Source organism: Silene latifolia, chromosome 11 (assembly GCF_048544455.1).
Source record: "Silene latifolia isolate original U9 population chromosome 11, ASM4854445v1, whole genome shotgun sequence".
Lineage (NCBI taxonomy): Eukaryota > Viridiplantae > Streptophyta > Magnoliopsida > Caryophyllales > Caryophyllaceae > Silene > Silene latifolia.
The window spans coordinates 148,962,558-148,972,059 of NC_133536.1; positions in this window are offsets into that span (position 1 = coordinate 148,962,558).

The following is a 9,502-nucleotide window of genomic DNA, read 5'->3' on the forward strand; positions in this document are numbered from 1 at the left end:
GATATTTTGTATATATAAGGGAAAATAAATAACAATGCAAGACATAGAATGCAGTAAACATGAATGCAAGCAAATGAAATGCAACGCAAAACCCTTCCCCAAACCAAATCACACAATGTCCCCATTGTGCAAAATCATGTAATGAAATAAAAGGGAAAACGAGAATTTGCGATAAATTAACTAAATAAGACATGAAGGTTAAACTCGGAAACTCACAAGACTATAAGCGCAGCAAAAGAAAACCTCCCCAAACCAGCGTGAGCTAGGAGGTTTCAGTAGCCAGCAGTGCTACCACAGGTACCTGAAAAGACAAACAAAAGTACCGTGTGTAATTTCGAGAAAACAATGTTGAAGCGGTAATTATGTGTAAAATAAGGAAACAAAAGAAAACAGAAATGAATCGGAGAATAAAGTGGAGAAAAGACTCCCTCAACTCCGCATAACGACCAAACACGGCAGGGGAATGGTCGTGAATAGGTACAGCAGTGAAAGATGGTCGATCGACCATACCACCCAGTCGATCGACCAGGGTGACAGAATGTAAGCTTCAGAATCGTAGCGCTGCGGCGATCGATCGACCATACAGCGATCGATCGACCATACAACAATCGATCGATCGAAATAGTCTTTGTAAGTTTCTGATTTCTTCGATTTAGCTCAATAAATTGAGCTAATATGGCCTATGAACCTGCAAATACACATATTAACGCGCCCAAAATTGCGCAAAACCCAAATGTAACAGACTAAATTATTTAAATCCTAAGCAAACTTATTAAAGCGAAGTCTCGCGCACACAAAAAAACAATAAATAGTCTAACAAAAGCAATAAAATGTTTTGAAAAGTCTTAATCAACTAATAGTTGATCAAGAACGGCCACGAAATGGCCCACTTGCTCGGCTTCTGGCTACAAGAAGTAGCCTCTACAGTGCTCATCTTCTCAGCTGCACTCCTATTAATTCCAACATCCGCAGAACGCAACGGAACAGCATCTCGAACATCTTCCCACTCAATGACCTCGCCTGGCTCGTCAAAATCCAAATTGGACTCCGTCACCTTGACCGGCTCCTCATTAGGCTCCTCATCAGTGTTATAGCTAAGACATCCTAGACCGCCTCTTTGAACGATTGGCTCCTTCACAGCTGGAGCAACATGCGGCTCTTCCTTCCCCAAACCAGCTCCTGCAATATCTAAAACAGAAGAATCTTCCTCCAATTTGCTCCCAATCAGGGGCGGAGGTGTTATAACAGGTGTAGGCATAGGGGCAGGTATATCAGAAAGCACAAAATAAGATTTCTTCTCAGAAATCATATTACAAGTGACTGGCCACATAGAATCTTTCTTCTTAGCGGTCTGGGCAAAAATAATGGACTGCTTCCCTACTTTAAAGGTCAATGTCCCCGAGCCAACATCTATAATCGCACCGGCGAGTGTGCGCAAAATGGTCTACCCAAGATGATAGGAATGTGAGTATCCTCGGGTATATCGAGTACAATGAAGTCAACTGGGAAAAAGAAATTTCCTATTTGCACAGGAATGTCCTCTAAGACTCCTATAGGTTTGGACCGCGAACGATCGACCATCTCAGACTTTGTCATGTTAGTAACTGCAAACCTAGTCAATTTCAATTTCTTAGCGAGACTCAGAGGCATAACACTAATTCTAGCTCCTAGATCACATAATGCCTTCTCAATTGAGAAGGTACCAATATTACAAGGAACGGAAAAGCTACCAGGGTCAGCTAACTTATGTGGAGCAGTGTGAGTCAAGTAAGAACATGACTCCTCAGTTAGTGGGACAGATTGCACAGTATCAAGTGACTTCTTTTTAGACAAAAGTTGCTTCATAAATTTCATGTAAGCAGGCACTTGATTAACTAATTCAAGGAAAGGAACTTGCACATTTAAACTACGAATAACATTTTCAAACTTGTTAAACGATACCTATTCCTTTATCGGCACCAATCTCTCTGGATAAGGGGTTGTAAGAAGCAACTTAGCCCTCTCCTCTAAGTCTCTCATACCGGCATCAGTGGACTTAGGCTGAAAATCCACTACCTTGTCCTTGTTGTAGCTCGAACCTTCTTCAGACCGTCTCAAGAACGAACCATTAATCGTCATTAGGTTATACTTTGGAACCGGAACAGACCCATCAGCATTTGGATCTTGCCTCAATAATTTCGGAGTTGTCGTACCCCGAAATAAGTGGTCCCTCAAGTAATCTGGCATTGGAGGACGAAAAAGTTCAATATCAGCAGCGTTTTCAGTCGATCGACTGACTTCTTCAGAACCAGAAGCTGTACTGTTTCGCGGACTGGTCGATCGACCGGTTATGTCAGTTGATCGACTGATATACCTGCTGATCGTCTTTTTCTTGCTACTGTTCATCACGGCCTTTTTCTTGCTCGATTCTGCCTCATCTTTTTCAATGACATCTTCGACCATAGCGGGCCCATCAAAGGTAGACCCACTCCTCAAAGTGATAGCATTTAAGGTCTCTTTTTTATCCGGTTGCGACGGTAATTGCCCCGGAGCTCGAGTTGCACTTTTGCTTGCCAGTTGGGCAATTTGACTCTCCAATATTTTTGTAGAAGTCTCTCTAGCTTGAGACTCCTTTTGCAGCAAACGCGACAGATTTTGAACCATGTTTTTCAACTCAGAAATGTCAGAATTTTGAAATTGCTGCTGAGGCACATAAGGAGGCTTTTGAAACTGTTGTTGCTTATGAGGGGGCACATAGCTTTGCTGCTGCTGCTGTGGGTCGGGATTAAGGACATTCTGGTTAGTCCACCTCAAGTTCGGATGGACATTCGGCTCAAAATAAGTGTTTGTCTGCCTATAATGTTGAAAAGAATCACAAACCTCATTGGGACTGTTGCAGAAATCTGCAACATGTCCTTCTACTCCACATCTCTTGCAGACGAAAGGACCGTCTGACACAGCATTCACTTGATAGATCCCTTCTTTTGAAGCTCCTCCCAACTAGTACTTATCAAATCTGGCCGTGAGGGCCTCTAATGCAGCTACGGAAGAAGATTCAGCAGCTCTCCTTTGATTACCCCGGGAATTTCCATGCTCAGCTCTATGGGTGGCCATGTCTTCAATAATCTTCCACCCCTTAGTCTCTCCAACATTCTCCTGAAACCTGCCATTAGCTGCAGCATCCAGGATAGCCCTCTGATCATCATAAAGCCCATTGTAGAATTGATTACATAGGCTCCATTGCTCGAACCCATGGTGCGGAATAGATCGCACCAGTCTCTTGAAACGGACCCATGCCTCATGAAAGTCCTCATCAGGGCCCTGTTTAAAGCTCGTGATCTGAGCTCTAATTGCATTGGTCTTCGATGCAGAGAAATACTTCTTATAAAATGCTAGGGCCAGAGAATTCTAGTCAGTTATCCCATTAGCAGCTCGATCCAGGTCTCGGTACCACTCCCTAGCAGCATCACAAAGTGAGAATATGAACATCGTCTCCTTTATTTGGTCCTGAGTCACTCCTGCTGGTGGGGGTATGGAACAGCAATAGTCAATGAATATCTCCATATGTTTAGCTGCATCTTCATTTGCAGCTCTCCCAAATTGGTTTCTCTCAACCAAGTTAATATAGGACGGTTTTGCTTCGAATTTTCTATCCGTCCCTGGTAATGCGAATCCCTTATAGAGATTCTCAGCTGTTGGCACGGAGTGACTGGCTATACTTGCTTCTTCAGCCATATCTGGAGATGTGACGGTCTCAGCTGAAGAAGTAGAAATAGGAGACGAAGGTGGATCTTCCACAAATAACTCGTTCTCGTAGTAACTGGACAAAGTACTCAGCTCTTCCTCTGTCGGCAATACTCTAGATGATCGTCTCAACTCACGCAAAGTCCTTTCGATCTCAGGATCTAATGGTCTCAATTCACCAACCTATGACCTGCGCATAAGAGGAAACTGCAAGTAAAATATGAGAAAAGTTTAAGGAACAGATGTCCCTTAAACTAAGATAGAGATTAAAATAAAAACAACTAAAAATTAAACAATTGCCTCCCCGGCAACGGCGCCAAAATTTGATACCGTCGTAGAGTACCAAAGATAAATTTATAATCCAAACTACTACTATAGCTAGCGGCAGTCAGGGTCGAACCACAGAGAGGCGATGCAATTAATAGTTGTCCGATTTTAGTCTTAAAGTAACAAATGTATGGGGGTTTGTTTTGAATTGTTTTATAACTAAAGTAAACAAATGAGCAGTAGATAAAAGATAGATGGAAGCAAATATTAAAGGGATGCTAAGATGGTCGGTTCACTGTAGTTTCGACAGCAGTATCCTGGGTAAGTCCGTAATAATCACGTAAGATGGGAATATAAGAAGTCCTCTCGGTCCATCCTTAACAGGTAACAACCTTTCGGCCTAAGCTACGGGTCCCTAATATCACTAATACTGACTCTCATCCTGAAAAGTGATTTAAAAAGGTCTAAATTAACTTATCTCTCGATCTTATTAATTTAGTCGTCTTAATTAGGCAGTCTATTTCCCTCCCCTATCTTTCGATCTTATCGGGTCGGTCAATTCCTAAACATTCAACTAGTCGCGTGCACTCGATTCGTCAAATATAGCAATTAAATTAATTAAAACGAAATAAATATCACGTGAGTTGGTCGATCGACTAGGGTAGGAGGTTGATCGACCATGACGCGATTTAGAACTAACCTATTCTATGTCGTCTACACTACAGGTCCCCTACATCCTAGCACAAAGGGTTTAGCTACTCATGGCTATGATAAAAACAACAATAAGATTGATAAGTAAAGCTAGTGATTGCATAATTGAATTAACTAAATAGGTAAATAACATAAAACGATAATTTGGCTTTTGGGAAATCTACACTAGCAATTCTAATCTATGAATGAATAAAGTAAATTACTCAATATTGAACCCTAATTATTCGATCCCTAAAATTCGATGATGATAAACTGATACCTAAAGTTACGTTATATAGATAGTTGTACGTAACATTTATTAAAAACCTAATTACATTGGGCTTTCTAGTTCTTTTAATTCACGTCAGAACCACGGTTTGGTCGATCGACCACTGTGACCCGTCGATCGACTGAACTGCGCTGTACAGAAGCCTCTAACAATCGTGCTCTGGTCGATCGACTGAAAACACCAGTCTATCGACCGCTTCATCAGGTAGTTGCTCCAAAAGCTTCGTAAATTCGTCTCTTGAGCCTCGATACGCGCACCAAGTTTGCTTCCCGAGTCTTTACTCCATGTCAAATGCAATGCTAAGTACTCGGGGGCGGATTCGGCTTGATTTCCGCTGAATTCTTCACATTTCTGCAATATTATACAAAAACACGAAAGTAGACGGAAATAGGGAAAATAGTAGCTTAAACTACACAAATGAGCTCTGAAATGCGTGTAAAATAGGGTGTAAAACAACATATTTAGGACATGCATCACTTATGATGCTCTTTGGATGCTAATTGTGTAATTAACCAGGTGTTTAAGAAGGAGTTAATGGCCAACATGGGATTCTCTAGGCAATTACTCAAAAATGCCCGGACTCATGCATCCGCGATCGGGGCTGGCGCCCCCGATCTGGGTTAACCGTATCTAAGCTCTTCCGAGTTGTTTACGTTTCACCTCCTATTTACTATAAATAGTGGGTAGTATTCGACACTTGGGGTAGACTTCCACGTTATATTTCTCTCATATTTTAGCAAAAATCATTAGTTTTTTAGTTCTTAGTTTAGTTTAGTTTAGATTTCATATAAGCATTTTCATATTGTTATTTACACTTCTTTTAAGCATTTCAAGTTATTTCAAGTATTTGTTCTTCAAGTTTCATTTCCTTTATTAAGGTAATTTTATTTCTTGTATTATCTTGTTGTTCCTTTGTCATTTCCTTTTGCGAATATTCATGTTTATTACATCATTTGCTATTAGTTTTATTTCTATTATGTTCGAGTAATTTCCTTAGTCTAGGGACTAGGGAAGCCATGCAAAATCTAATATATGTAAAAATGATAAATTAGGTTGATATAATATTGTCTAATTGTTTTTATCACATGTTTGTATCGCAACGTTTAATCTTTGTTTAAAGGTCTTATTCATTGATTAAGTTTTTTAATTCGTTCTATAAGTCGAGAGGCACGGAATCGGATTAGACTAAGCATGTGTATTAGGACGACCTAGTCATAAACGAGAGTTTTTCTAGGACCCGGTCTATGGTTGATACTAATATCGTGAGGTGGGTGTCTTTAAGACTAAATAATTGACAATGTTATTATTTTCGAGTTTAATATGAATATATATTTACAATTGCATGTGTGACCCGACTCCCCTAGACTCCTCTAATCATATAGTTTACAATGTTTTATTTGCATAACCAACCAACCAACCAACAACCGATAAACCAACCTCGATAGAATTCAATCCATAACAACTTGTTTATAAAACTCCCGTCTCCTTGTGGTTCGACCCCTATTTCTACATTTATTTGTGTTTAGAGAATTTATCTTTGCATAGGTGTGCGATATCCTATCAAATTTTGGCGCCCTTGCCGGGGACACGGTTTTGTTTGTTATTAGTTGTTGAATTTTATCTTGTTTTATTTTGTCACCGGGAATACTTGTTCCTTGGGATCTTTCTTACGGTTTTCTTGTAGTTTAAGTGCCTTTTTCAGGTGGTAAAACTATCTCAAGGGAATCCTCATATCCGTCCAATGGGTGTATTTCCTTTCCTGCAACAACAAAACCAACCTTTTCATGACTATTTGTCCCAATTTGACGAATACGTTAATCATATTGCTTCTCTTAGATTCATTTACAATGAATATGAATTGGGTCAGGTTGTGCTTGACGGAATGGATTCCGAGTCCCATGATTTGGCTCTTTACATGAGTTGTGAGAGTCTTTACTACAAGAGTGCGGGAGAGCTTTGGGTTTTCCTAAGGTTCATGGCCGACGAATGTCGGGAAGTAGCTCGGCAAGAAAATTTAAGGCGTATTGCAGAGGAGCTCACAATGCTTACTCAAGTTTATTTGGAGCAACAAGCGTCTAAAGCTCGTTCCTTAAAAAGGCTCGAAGACATGCTCACAGAAATGCGAGAAGAAAATGAGCGATTTATCGAAGCTTATACTCTCCCACCTTCCCAATGTGAGTCTTTTGCCCCTAATACTTTAGAATTATTGAAAGGCGATGATGATGGTCAGAATTTTTCTTTTGAAATTCCCCTTAACATCACTCCAATTGACCATTTAGAGACTCATATTAATGACATTAACCTTGTAGTAGATGACACCCATGACATGGATATTGTTGGGCCCGATTTTAATGACACGGATGAGGTTTCACCTGAGCCTTTGGAAACCTTTGAGAATCATTTCACGGAGGTTGTAGTTGACCCAATTGTGGTTGATGTGGGACTTCGCGATGAGCCCATCAAGGATAAGTGGGAAGACCGACAATTTTCAATGAGTCCCACCTCCTTGATTCTTCATGCCACCAATTTAAGACCATATATGATGATAATTTGTGCACTAACGATTTATTTCATGGTCTTAAGCATGACGCTCCATCTCTTGCTGACGAGTGGAGTAATACGGTGGTTGTTTTTGAAGCCTCTCTTACGCATTTTGATAAGATTTTTCGTTGGGTTTTTACTTATTTTTTAAGGATGACGAGGGCCACAACGCTCGAAAAATAGGAGTCTAGCAAGACGTAAAATTTGCGCTTCTTGGGAGGCAAACTAAGCTTTTTATTTGCTTTTATTTATTTTAATTTTTAATTTTCCACAATTTACTGTTTTCGTAGAATTAGGAATAAAATTACTAGACTTGACGGTGTTTATTTTTGTGATTTGCAGGTGAAAAATAAAGAAAAAGATATTGCACGCTTCCCCATGCATGAAACCCCATTCGGGGTCGTAACTTTCATCAACGGGACGGAATTAAAAATTACGGATAAAAGTCAAAATCGGTCAAAACTTGGTCAACCCCGATCGCGGACGTGACTTTTTCAGGAAAAAAAAATTTAAAAATTTAAAAATTGCCAAATCACTTGCAAACATCATTCCTTCATCCAACTTTCAATTTTTGGCCCTTTTCTTAAATTATTGATGAATGGAAGAGTCCCCCGTATACCTCTAGTAAGTGTTCTTTCATTTGCATTTTAGTTTATTTTCTCGCAACCCATTAAATATTACCCCTTGTCCTTCTTGTTTTTTGTGCTTTGAGCCATTTTTATGGTTTCGTTGGATGATTTACATGTTGACACATTGAGGACAATGTTGTGTTTAGCTTGAGGGAAGGATTGCATTCGCATCTTAGTTAGTTTGCATTTTCAATTCAATAAAAAATCTGAAAATTTGAAAATTTTGTACTAGTTCTTGCTTCATATGCTTTGCTTTACCTTTTGTCATGGTTTTATACTAATATCCTTATGCATTTCCTAATGATAGCTTAATAGCTAATGACTCTTCATTATTGACGGGATTATTGCTCCATGGGGATGTCTTGACATAGTAGGTGAAAGATGGAATTTGGACGGAATAATCTTGATCTTGACTATTGGCATGCCACAAAGTTGGTAAGGTAGAACCTCCTTAGACCGATGCATTCATATCTGGTCTCTCTTAGGTGAGTGTAGGTCTCCTTGTGGTGTGTGTTTCATCAAAACACACAAGTGTGGTCTTTATTCCATCACTAACAAGCATTACTTTCATAATTTGCGTTGCATTTGAAGCTATTCACTTTGATTATATTGCCCATTTCTAGCCCCCTTTACACATGCTTACAAATTCCCTAGCTACATTATATATTTGCCTACCTTGTCAAGCTAGTAGCTATGTCATTGGTGTAGGGTGCTCATTTGGGATGTGTCTTAATGGAAATCATAGTGAGTTTTGTTAAACGGAATTGCTAATTTCCGTTTCAAATGATTATGGAAAAAAAAAAGTGAAAAGAAAAAGAAGGGAAAAAAACGAAATGAAATGAATCATGAACAATGAGAAATGAAAAGAAGAAAAAGAACATGATTTGAAAAGGAAGAAAGGAAGAAGAAATAAAATCTCATGCTTTATTCATATATCACTACAACAAATTGTCACTTGCGCCACGAATTATGCCACGGGAATTTATAATTCGTGGCTAATGTTTGCTTAGCCACGGGAAAAACTTATTCATTATTTTGGAAAAAAAATTATGCCACGGGATAATTTTTCCCGTGGCAAAAAGTCACTTTCGCCACGAATTAGGCTACACCCGTGGCAAATAATTATTTTAGCCCCGGGCTATGTCACACCCGTGGCGAAAGTTTATTTAGTCACGAATTGTTCCGTGGCAAATATTTTGTTAGCCACGAACTAACAAACACCCGTGACGAGTATCTTTTCTGACTTAAATCTGAATGAAATTTAATCAAATATAATAATATGAAAATACATTTAAATATAAATTTTGAGAACCACTTTGATTAATTTAATTAATACTTTTATTATTTTATGTACTTTAATAAG